The sequence below is a fragment of the Mustela erminea genome, chromosome 1 (assembly GCF_009829155.1).
Source record: "Mustela erminea isolate mMusErm1 chromosome 1, mMusErm1.Pri, whole genome shotgun sequence".
Classification (NCBI taxonomy): Eukaryota; Metazoa; Chordata; class Mammalia; order Carnivora; family Mustelidae; genus Mustela; species Mustela erminea.
Window position 1 is genome coordinate 16,873,093 of NC_045614.1, and position 11,816 is coordinate 16,884,908.

The following is an 11,816-nucleotide window of genomic DNA, read 5'->3' on the forward strand; positions in this document are numbered from 1 at the left end:
CAGAGCAGTTGGTCATCTGAACATCCATGGGGAGAGAGCCCTAACCCTACGGTCCCCACCTGCTCATCAGAACCCCCAGGGCCTCTCTTTCCTCTGGGCAGACCAGCTCCAGGCTTTCCACAGCATTCTTCCCAGCACAGCCCCCATGTGAATAAGACACCCATCACTAGCCTTGCTGGAACTAAGGGAGCGTCTATAACCATGGGGATTCCTGGTGACACCGGTGTACGGAGGAAACAAAGACACGGCCCACAAGGGGCTTTCACGATGCACAAATCCCATTCACCCCTCTGGACCCCAGAGCCAGAACACAGAGGGAGTTTTCTGATAGAAACAATAGGGTTATTAAAGACTCAATACTCAAGGGAGGTCAGTATAGTCACGATATTGCAGCCAAATTCTAAATTAAATTACATTTTCTGTCGCCAGGTCCAAGTTTCCCTGGGAACACCCATTGTTTTCATGGTAATTTGTTAAACTAGAAAATCCTGGCTGGGAGGCAGAGGCTGGGGAAGGGATTAGGAGGACCTTCTCAGAGTCCGCCTGCCAGCCCGGGCTGGAGTCCGGCCTCCTCCACTTACAGCTGTGTGTCCCTGAGACAGTCACCTATCCTCTCTGTGCCCCATGTACTCATCTGAACATGAGTGTGACAGCAGCACCCCACTCAGAAGACTGGGGACAGGGTCACGTGTGATAATTTGTGTCAAGTGCTTAAGATAGTCCCCGGCACCTAGTAAAGCATTTATCGAAAGAAAAGAAGAAAAGAAATGAAGACAGACATCGTCACCAAGTGAAATGGAAGATATGAGTACCTGAGACTTCTTCTGTCCCGGGCACGGTTAGCACAGGTTCTCTGCCAGATCGCACCAGCCCCTGAGTTCCCGGAGAGGATTTGGAGGAAAACAGTCACAGGGGCACGGCTGGGCTGCTTACAAAGCCAGATGATTCTCCCCTGGGTCTCTGAGCACTTTCCTACCCTCACTCTCTCCCCAAGGGGGTGAGACAGTCCCAGAAGGAAAAGACTCGCCCCGCAGATGTCAATCATCCCTTCCAGGGCACCCAAGACCAAACAAAGTTGATTTATTTCCCAGAGACAACGCTTTGGGACAGAAAGCCTTGAGCCCAGCTTTGGGCACCAGGGCAGTGTACTTGGGGCGGGGGGGGGGGGGGGCGCCCACTAACCAGGAGCAGGAATCTCGGGGAACCCCCTGCCCCCAGCATAGCCTTGCGGGGGAATCACCTGCCCTAGCCACATTCTCTCCTTCTCCATTCAATTCTAGTTCTTGCCCTAAAATGCAGATAAACACATGATCCTCCCCCAATAGTGTCCCACTGGGGGTGTCTGCCCCTGTCCTGCCATGGCACGGTGGGAAAGAGATAAACAAGGAGGAGCTGCCTCCCATCCTCCGAGCAGGTGCCACAAGTCCCCTCCCTCCCAGCACCCCCCAATATCCCCCTGTCTCAGGAGCCGAGGGTCACTTGCCCCTGCCACGTCCCAACCCCCACGACGGCCACCTACCCGTGACTGCGCGGCAGCCCCAGCCCCCTGACCGCTGCCTGCCTGGTGGAATGCGGGTTGTGGAGACACGGCCGCCACACACTGGAGCCTCCTGGCCTGTGCGCTAACGGGCTATATTTGTCAGCTGATAATATGATCTGTAGGACATGTGCTGATAAACTATCTATCTATTCTATGTGACTCAGCCCGGCATGAGACAAAACACATTTCAGAGGGGAGGGCTTGGCACGGGGCAAACAACAAGCTGGCCAATGTGAGCCCAACAACCTGGGATGACTGCACCTCCCTTTTCACGCAGGCCGTCCCGAAGCATGTGGAATAAAACAGGCCAGAGAGGGGAAAGGGCCCCGTGCTCTCTGCACTCCGAGCTAAGAACCACGGGAAAAGCAGCATCAGAATGCTGTATGGCCCAGCAAATGCAAAACTGTTTTCAATGTTGGAAGCTACGGCCATCACAGGTCTGGATTTCACCTTGTTTTTCTTTTCTTTTCTTTTTTTTTTTTTTTTTTAAGAATTTATGTATTTATTTGAAAGAGAGAATGAGAGAGAGCGCGTAGGAGAGAGAGAGAGAGAGTGTGCATGAGCGGGGGAGGGGCAGAGGAAGACGCAGACTCCCCACTGAGCAGGGAGCCTGACATGACTCATGATCCCAGGACCCCAGGATCATGACCAGAGCCAAAGGAAGTTGTTTAACCAACTGAGCCACCCAGGTGCCCTCACCTTGCTTCTTTTAAAGTTCCAAAAACATAGGTGAATTTAGGTTCTTTTTAGTGATTTTTACTAATTAGGCAAAGATGTTTTGCTGATAGCCAACATTGTGACAATCTGACAATCAGTTAATCAGGAATTGCTCCCACCTCACTGCATCCCCCCATCCATATCCTCCACGGAACCCCCACCCCTGCCTGTTCCAAGAGGATCCTTACAACCACCCCTGCTTATGGACAACAGACTCTTCATATGCCTTCACCCTAAACAGAGAAACACCCTTTGTCTGACATAGACATAATAACTTTAGCTACAAAATAGTTGGATTTTGAAGGTACTATGGTCTATGTGTTGCCATTTGTGATTATTACCATTTTATTAATGTAATCCCTATCAAAATACCAACAGCATTTTCCACAGAACTAGAACAAACAATCCTAAAATGTATATGGAACCACAAAAGACTGCAAATAGCCAAAGCAACTGTGAAAAAAGGAAAGCAATGCGGGAGGCATCGCACTCCCAGACCTCAAATCATATTACAAAGCTGTAGTGATCAAAACAGTATGGTACTAGAAAAACAACAACAACAACAACAGTATGGTACTGGCACAAAACCAGACACATAGATCAATGGAACAGAACAGAAAACCCAGCAATAAACCCTCAATTATATGGTCAATCAATTTTCAGCAAAGCAGTAAAGAATATGCAATGGGAAAAAGTCTCTTCAACAAATGGCACTGGGAGAACGGATCCGCTACATATGATCAAAGAATAAGTGAGCGAAAGAATGAAACTGGACCCCTTTCTCACACCATACATAAAAATAAACTCAGAATGGATTAAAGACCTAAATGTGAGACCTGAAACCATAAAGATCCTAGAAGAGAACACAGGCAGTAATGTCTCTGACATCAGCCATAGCAATGTTTTTTTCTAGATAGGTCTCCTGAGGCTAGAAAAACAAAAGCAAAAATAAACTGTGGGAGCTAAAAAGCTTCTACACAGCGAAGGAGACCATCAAAGAACTAAAAGGCAACCTATAGAATGGGAGAAGATATCTGCAAATGACATATCAGATAAAGGGTTAGTACCCAAAATATATAAAAAACTGAAACAATTCAACACCCAAAAAAACAATCCAATTAAAAATGGGCAGAAGACAAGAACAGATATTTTTCCAAAGAAGACATCCAGATGGCCAACAGACGCATGAAAAGATGTTCAACATCACTCATCATCAGAGAAATGCAAATCAAAACGACAATGAGATCTCACACTGGTCAGAATGGCTAAAATAAAAAACACAGGAAACCTCCAGGGTTGGTGAGAATGTGGAGGAAAAGGAACCCTCGTGCACTGTTGGTGGGAATGCAAAGTTGGGCGGCCACTGTGAAAAACGGTATGGAGTTTCTGCAAAAAAATTAAAACTAGAACTACCCTACAATCCCTACAATCCAGTAATCACACTACTGGGTATTTACAAAAAAAAAAAAAAAAAAAAAAAAAAAGACGAAACCACTAATTCAAAGGGATACATGCACCCCTACGTTCATAGCAGCATTATTTACAATAGCCAAGATATGGAACCAGCCTAAGCGTGCATTTTATTCAGCCATTAAAACAAAACAAAACAAAACAACAACAACAAAAAAACCTTGCCATTTGCAATGACATGGAAGGAACAAGAAAGTAAAATGCTAAGCGAAATAAGTCCATCAAATACCATATGATGTCACTCACGTGGAATTTAAGAAACAAGACAAACAAGCAAAGGAAACAAGAGAGGAAAAATACACCAAGAAATAGACTCTTAACTACAGAGAATAAACTGCTGGTTACCAGGGGGAGGGGGGTTGGGGAGAGGGTGAAATACGGGATGGGGTTTACGGAGCGCACTTGTTGGGATGAACACTGGGTGACCTATGGAAGGACCGAATCACCGTGTCGTACACCTGAACCTAATAGAGCACCACAAGTTACCTATACTGGCATTAATTTTTTAAATAAGTTTTTTTTAGTTTTATAGGCAAAAATTTTTTTGATAAATTATCATTTTAAATTGTACACCAAGTTGATGGGAATCAAATATATCTCTGGGACAGTATGAAGTCCTACCTCTAAAGTATTGCATGTGCTTTTTATTACTTAGAATTTGAATAGTATTTTTTTTCCTACATAATCTGAGTTTCCTATTTAGTAATTGTTTTCGTTTGGTCTTTGTTTTGTTTTGTTTATGGTGCTCTGAACCAAAGAATATAAATTAAAAAGGCAGTTTCAGGTCAGACACGACTTAAATACATTTTCAATTTATGAGAGGGCTAACTATTCAAAAGCTCAATCATATTTAAGTGGAAAAATATTTCCCCCCACCAATACATTCAAATACAATGGGCATCCTGTATGAGGCCAGGGTTAGAGAAGGAGGTCCTTGTTCAGCCCAGGCTCCTCAGTCTGCAGTGAGCTCCCAAATAAAACTGAGAAACTTAGCAAATAAAAATACTTTCAGTTACATCTGAATTTCAGATAAACCGCAAGTGATTTTTCAATATAAGTATGTTCCCAATAATGCATGAGTCATACTTAAAAATTATTTGTGGTTTATCTGGAAGAGTCCTGTGTTTTATCTGGCAACCCCCAGGATCTTAGTAAGTGCAGAATCTGACCCCGGAGGCCAGGGAGGGGCCCAGAGTCTGTCTCCCTAACAAGCTCCAGGTGATGCCAAGGCTGCTGGTCCAGGAACCTCAGTACAAGGGGCCTTAAGGACCTGGAATTAGCAGAGTCTGGGGCAGTGGTACCCAACACTGGCTCCTCATGGGCATGGCCCCAGTGGAGCCCTCTCCCCCTAGGATGTTTTGACTCAATCAGTCTGGGGTGAAGTCCAGTGATCCTAGTTCAGCATACTCCACAGTCTTTTCCAATTCACAGGCGGGGATGTGAATCAGGAAGTATTTTAAAATACACAATGTACTTATGTTAATACAAGGAATTATTATTATTGTATTAAACTTACTGTGTGCAGATGCTGCATCTCTTGGCTGTGTCCAGAAAGAACTTCCAGGGGCGCCCGGCTGGCTCCGTCTGCAGAACATGTGACTCTTGACCTCGATGTTGTAAGCTCGAGCCCCTCCTTGGGTGTAGAGATTATTTACTAAAATCTGAAGAAGAGGGGCTCCCTGGGTGGCTCAGCAGGTTAAGGCCTCTGCCTTTGGCTTAGGTCGTGATCCCAGGGTCCTGGGATCGAGCCCCGCATCGGACTCTGTGCTCAGCGGGGAGCCTGCTTCCTCCTCTCTCTCTGCCTGCCTCTCTGCCTACTTGTGATCTCTGTCTGTCAAATAAATAAAATTTTTTAAAAAAATAAAATAAATTCTGAAGAAGGAGAAGGAGGAGATGGAGAAGAAGAAGAGGAGAGAGAGGAAGAGGAAGGAAAGAATGTAGGAAGGCGTGTGCCCGAGTGTCTCAGTCAGTTAAGCCTCTGCCTTCAGCTTGGGTCACGATCCCAGCCTCCTGGGATCGAGTCCTACGTCAGGCTCCCTGCTCAGCGGGGATATACTTCTCCCCTCCCCCCATTCATGCTCTCTCTGTCTCTCTCAAATAAGTAAATAAAATCTTTAAAAAGAAAAAAGAAAGAACGACGTTGCAGTTTCTGCCTTCCCCGGGGGCAGCAGGTAGGACTCTGCCCTGTGGTCTTCGCCCCCCAGGGTCCCCTTAGCTCCCCAGCTCTTACACAGTCTTATTACCACGCTGCTTCCTCAGAGCCGGGCGCCTTTTCACTCACGTGCCCTCTAGCGAGCCTTGAAGCCTCTCAACAGCTTTGTCCACAGCTTTGGCCTCTGCGGGGAGGGCCCCCAAGTTTGTCTCCAATCTGAGGGGGCCCCACACACAAACAGGCCCAGACAGCCGCAGGCCCGAGTGCTCGCCTCACAGCCATTCTGAGCCTCAGATGCCTGTGGGAACTCTGAGTCACACGCACCGCAAAGCCTTCTTCCAAGTAAATCCCTGGTGTCACACGCCTGTCGTCACTGTGATCTAATGATAGAAGAATGAAAAACCCAAAATGTTATAGACTGATTCACCCTACTGCCGTGACCGTTCCCAAATGCTTCCTGCTGAAGGAGGAGCGCTGGGGGAGGGCCCTGTCTTACCGCTTGGCAGGTGCCGCTGAAGGCCCCCAGCACAGTGGCCTAGGCCAGGGAAGGCTGCCCTGCCCCCATCTTACAGTCACTTACATTAACTACATGGCCAAATGATACTATTTGGGACATACATTGGGTGCTGTCGAAATATATTATGAAAAGTTAATTTTACCCAATTCTCTACTTTGCTACCGTGACTAGCCAGAACCTTTAAACTCACACAGGGGGGCTGGTATGGCATTTCCATTGGGCAGCACTCCCCGAGTCACGGACCCTCGACGTGGGTGACCCCAGTGGGCCATCCTGGTGGCTGTTCCCCTCACCATCAAGATGGGTCACGGAGAGGGCTAAGAACCCAGGATCAGAATGTGGCACTTACTCTGAGACCAAGTGCCAGGAGTTTTTCCCTGGGAGGAGGCCAAACCTCTTCGCAAATACAGTTATTCAACTGCAGGAGGGCAGAACGCCCGTCGGTGCCAGGACCGCCGCTGGGAGTAGCGGCCTCTGTATCCAGCACGCGGACCCCACATCCCTGTGGTCTCCAGGCAGTCTGGCCGTGTTGCTCACCGGCGCCCCCTGGAGGACAATTTTGCCGGTGACCTGCCTCTACTGGGAAACCAGGGATGCACTGGTCATTCCCGCTCAGCCAAACTGAAATCATCAAGAATGCCAATCTTAAAATTCCCACTGGAAGCTCTTCGTGTGGGCTGGTGCAATTGGAGATGGAGCTACTTTTGTTTAATTTTCTTCGTTTCTTTTTTTTTTTTTATTTTGATACTATCCTTGTAAGATTAAAATGAAATACACACAAAGTCAAAACAAAACAAAAAAACAAACAAAAAACCACAACACACACACACACACACACACACACACACACACCATGAATCATTGCTGACACTTTTTGTGTGCCTCTTAAATCCTGGGCACAGTTCTGGGTGCTTTATGACATATCTAACCTTGAAAAATACCAGAAACAAAACAGGAGATAAAAGGTACCACTGTCCCTAACATCGCGGAAATGACATTCAGCATTTTCTGTTACCTCATCACATACGCTGGCCACCACACCGACAGAGAGGCGTTGCTCCATCTGTTACACAGAGCAGGCTACGAGGCCCGAGGATTCCCTGTTCTCAGGTGAACCTGGGAACACCAGTGACCTCCCTGAGACACCATGCTGCATCCAGAAGCCTGTTTGTGCTTTTTTTTAAATACATGGTTCTCTTTTTTTCTAAGCCCTTAGGAAACTAGAAAATGCACATTGCCCTCAGAGCGAGTCACTACTCCCTCCTCCTACTCAATCTCTGTAGAGCCTCGAGATTCCACCTGTCCGGCCCCTGTACCCACTGCTCTAGCCGCTCCCTTCCTGCCCTGTTTCAACAGTCGCCTCCAGCTTCTGTACCAGCATTATGTCCCTCTGACGCCAGAGAGATCTTCCCAAACACGCAGACCTGCCCAGGTCACTCTCCTGCTGGATTCTTCATAGTGCTACGTTAAAAGGCAAAATTCTTGGTGTGCTGGGTCTCCAGGGCCCCCGGCCCTTACCCCAGAGCCCGCCCCCTGCTGGTCACCGGGGCTCACAGGCCACCAGCCTGCTCCATCACACTTCAGTGCCCTCCTTCAGCCAGCCCCAGTCCAGCTTTTGTACCTGTTCCCCACTCTGACTCCTCTCTTCTGGGAAAGTGACCCCTTCCTTCTTAGGCTGCTGCGCCATCATCTACACAGACCCGCTAACACTGATGAAACGCACTTAATTACGTGTATATTTCCTCTTGACTGTAACAGTCTGAGGATAGGCAGCGTAGTTCCTTTAAATCTTGGTGGTCATCCCAAGTCCGTTGCCTGGCACATGGTAAGAGTAACGAATGAATGAATGAGCATTGCTTGACCTGCTTCAGGAGGGAAAGCGATGTATAAAAAGGCAGTGACATTTGTCAAATGCCTAAATGTGCTAGAACTATAGTACATGTTTATCTAATATGTATGTAATAATAAGATATAAGATATCTTATCAAATATAAGAAATATGTAGTAGAGCATCTTGGGGCACCTGGATGGCTCAGTCATTCAGCGTCTGCCTTTGGCTAAGGTCATGATCCCAGGGTCCTGGGATCGAGCCCCACATCGGGTTCTTTGCTCAGCGGGAAGCCTGCTTCTCCCTCTCCCATTCCCACTCCCCCTGCTTGTATTCCTTCTCTCTCTGTCTCTGTCAAATAAATAAATAAAATCTTTAAACACATACACACAGAGACACACACACACAACATAAAATTCGCCATTTAAAAAAAAAAAGAAGTCTGTAGTAGAGCATCTCTTGTGGGGCAGGTGTTCATACTTCCATTGTGGGAGGATAATGCAGGATAATGAAGCTGAGGCTTAGTAACTTCTTTAAAGCAGGTTAAATGTGCCCAGGGATATGCACTCACCTTCCTCCTTCTACCTGCCTTCAACATATTTGTTGAGAAACTCCAAGAAGCATGGCCTTGGGTGTTGGCATCAGTCTGGCACAGTGTGACCTGGAACATGGACACAAGGAGCACCCCCCAAAAAATGCTTCATAAACGAAGTCCACATCAGTGACAAATCTTTGTCAAATCAGTGCGCCTGTATAGAGCTCTGGGGAAAACGCACTCAGGAAACCCTGAATGGCTTATCTAAAGATGAAATAAGACAGTGGATCTCCGACCTGGTGATTTTCATGAGCGGATAAGGAGAAACACATACCCAAAAATTGAGATGGAAAATAAATGGCACTTCCCCCCCCCCTTATTAAAATCTTGGATTCACTGTAGGCTTGCTCTAGCTGGAGGGATCCAGTTCTGGACTAGCTAGTCTGCTCAGTGTCCCATGCAATCTTTCTGATTAATTCCCCTGTGGCCTTTCACAGTCAGATTCACCAGCAGTGTGCCTGTTCACATACTCTCTCCATCCATTCGGGGTGCTATAATAAGGTACTGTACACGGGGTGGGTTATAGTCTCATGGCTCTGGAAGCTGGAAGTCCAAGATCAAGTTGCTGGCACAGTTGAGTGGGGCGCCCTCTTCCAGGTGGCAGACTTCTCTCATTGTTGACCTTGCTTCCAGTCCTCTTGTGAAATTTACTTGCTATGTAATTTGGCTAGTGCTGCATAGCAAATACCACAGACCTAGGGGTGGTGGTCTGTCTCAACAACAGACATTTCTTTTCTTACAGTTTGGGAGGCCAGAGGTTCAAGATCAAGGTGTCAGAAGGTTTGGTTTCTTCTGCGTCCTCTCGTCTTGGCTTACAGTGGGCATCTTCTCCCTGGGTCATCACATGGTCTTCCCTGTGCAAGCACAAGGCTTAGTCCTCATCTCCTCTCCTTAACGAGGACATCCAACATGTGTCCACCCACATGAGCTCATCTTACCTTAACTACCTCATCGAAGGCCCTATCTCCAACAGTCATTTCTGAGGTTCTAGGGATTAGGACTTATAAATTTCAGGACAATACCAGTTACGCTCAGAACACTCCTCAAGTCCCATAGTTTATCTTTAGAGTCCTTTGGATTGTCTACATGTAGAATCATGTTGTTGGTGAGAAATGTGTTTGTGTGTGTGTGTGTGTGTGTGTGTTCTACAAGAAGAGACAAAGGGGCTAATCAAACAGAATAAGGCAACCGAATGAGATATTTAAAAAAAAAAAAACCTCACAACCTCTGAACAAATGATTCTTGATGAAAAAGGGCATTGTAGAGCAGTGATGTAAGAATGATCTTTCCGATAAAGTAGTGCTGAGTCCTTGGGTAGATTCAATGCAATGGGCACCACAGAGCCGTGAAGAGGAGCAAATTTCTACCAACGACATGGATGGCTTCCCCCAGCGTAACGTTGAGCAGAGAGAAGCAGATACACACACACACACACTTGGGATTAAATAAAGTTCCAAACCATAGAGAAACCAGACTATAGCATTAGAAATAAGAAAAGTAGTTAGCTTGGAGAAGTGAGAGGTGGACTTCTGGGGGTCTAACAATATTCTTATTCTTTTTTTTTTTTAAGAGGATTTTTTAAAAAATTTAATTTATTTATTTGATAGAAGACACAGTGAGAGAGGGAATACAAGTAGGGGGAGTGGGAGAGGGAGAAGCAGTCTTCCCGCTGAGCAGGGAGCCCAATGTGGGGCTCGATCCCAGGACCCTGGGATCATGACCTAAGCCAAAGGCTTAACGACTGAGCCACCCAGGCACCCCAATATTCTTATTCTTGACCTGGGTGGTGGTTATGTGGTACTTTGGAATAGTTTTTAAGCTACAACCCTTGTTATTTGTACATTTTTATGAGTGATGACATACTCCAATTAAAAAAAAAGAGTTCCAAAGTGTTTGCATTCGTTCTACGTTGCTGGGTAACAAATTCTCACAGAGGTAAGTGGCTCAACGCAACATCCGCGGATTATCATGGTGGCATAACTCAGAAGGCCCGCCTGGCTCAGGGCTCTCCAGGGTGGGGCACAGCTTCAAAGTTTCCCCGGGGCCTTCTGCATACAGGAAGCCTCACTGTAATTGATTTCTGATACCACTCGGGATTTGCATTTCAGCCTTGGACTTCCACTTGCTCTGAATCCATTTCAAAACCATCAAGAGCTGTGAAGAATGCCCGGATGCAATCCCATACAAAATCCACTTAAGAAGCACTTTTAAATGAGGTTCTCCAGGTCTTGTGAAAACCATCTCTCTGCTGGAGCCAGGACTTGGTCAGTGGGCCCTCCGGAAGTGACCTCTCCCTCCTCATCAGCAGAGTTTTGATAAAATAAAATGGCACTTGGCGTAGATTTCTGGGCTCGTCTTAGGGCAGGAGGGAGTGGTGTCCCAGATCCCTGTCTCCCCCACTGTGCTCAGCCCGGAGTAGCCAGTCAGTAAATATTTGTTGAATACGATTAGAGGAAAAGTTCTGGTGGGAGAGAATTCTAAACCATAGCCATGTCTAAAAGTCTCAATGAGACTTTTCCAGTAAGTGCGCAAGATTACCTTGTCTTCTCTAGGGTGAGTTCTTCTGAAGTAGATGCCCAGAATCAGGGAGCTTTGGAGCACTTGGGATTTCTTTTTGTTTTCTCCTTTACTGTTTGGGGGGAGGGGCATTCTTTGTTGTATTTCCTGGCTCTGGATAGGGGAAGCAAGTTGTTTTCCTGTGGTGCTTCTCAAAGCCCTTGTCTTCGTCCTGCCCCTCCAACCCCCCTCTTGGAGAAATGGAGGCTAAGACGACATTTCCGTCAGCCAGGGATGGGGCAGCCGGAGTCCTATTAGCACCAGCAGACACAGCACGGGAGGCTGGGGAAACTCAAAATCTGGCACACCAGGTTTCTGGACCTCCTAGTCTGGGGGAGAAGGCATAGGGGAAAGGGTTGGCAAAATTCCGGAAAACAAGCAGTTTGCAATACAGTGTTGATAAGATAAGGTGAACTCCAGCAGCGGGCGCCAGGACCGGGC

At 46.9% G+C, this 11,816-nt stretch overlaps 1 protein-coding gene across 2 annotated transcripts in view; it reads right to left on the reverse strand.

The window, feature by feature from the left end:
• The window catches only part of LRRC2 (leucine rich repeat containing 2), a 41,593-nt gene extending 36,134 nt beyond the window's left edge, over positions 1 to 5,459 (reverse strand). The window contains exon 1 of one of the 2 annotated variants that reach the window (XM_032317744.1): positions 5,244 to 5,459. The gene's annotated coding sequence lies outside the window, so the exon portion shown is untranslated. Of the gene's footprint in view, positions 1 to 1,519; positions 1,636 to 5,243 lie in introns of those variants that run through there. The other variant, XM_032317733.1, reaches the window with a different exon arrangement.
• Between the last annotated feature and the right edge of the window lie 6,357 nt (positions 5,460 to 11,816).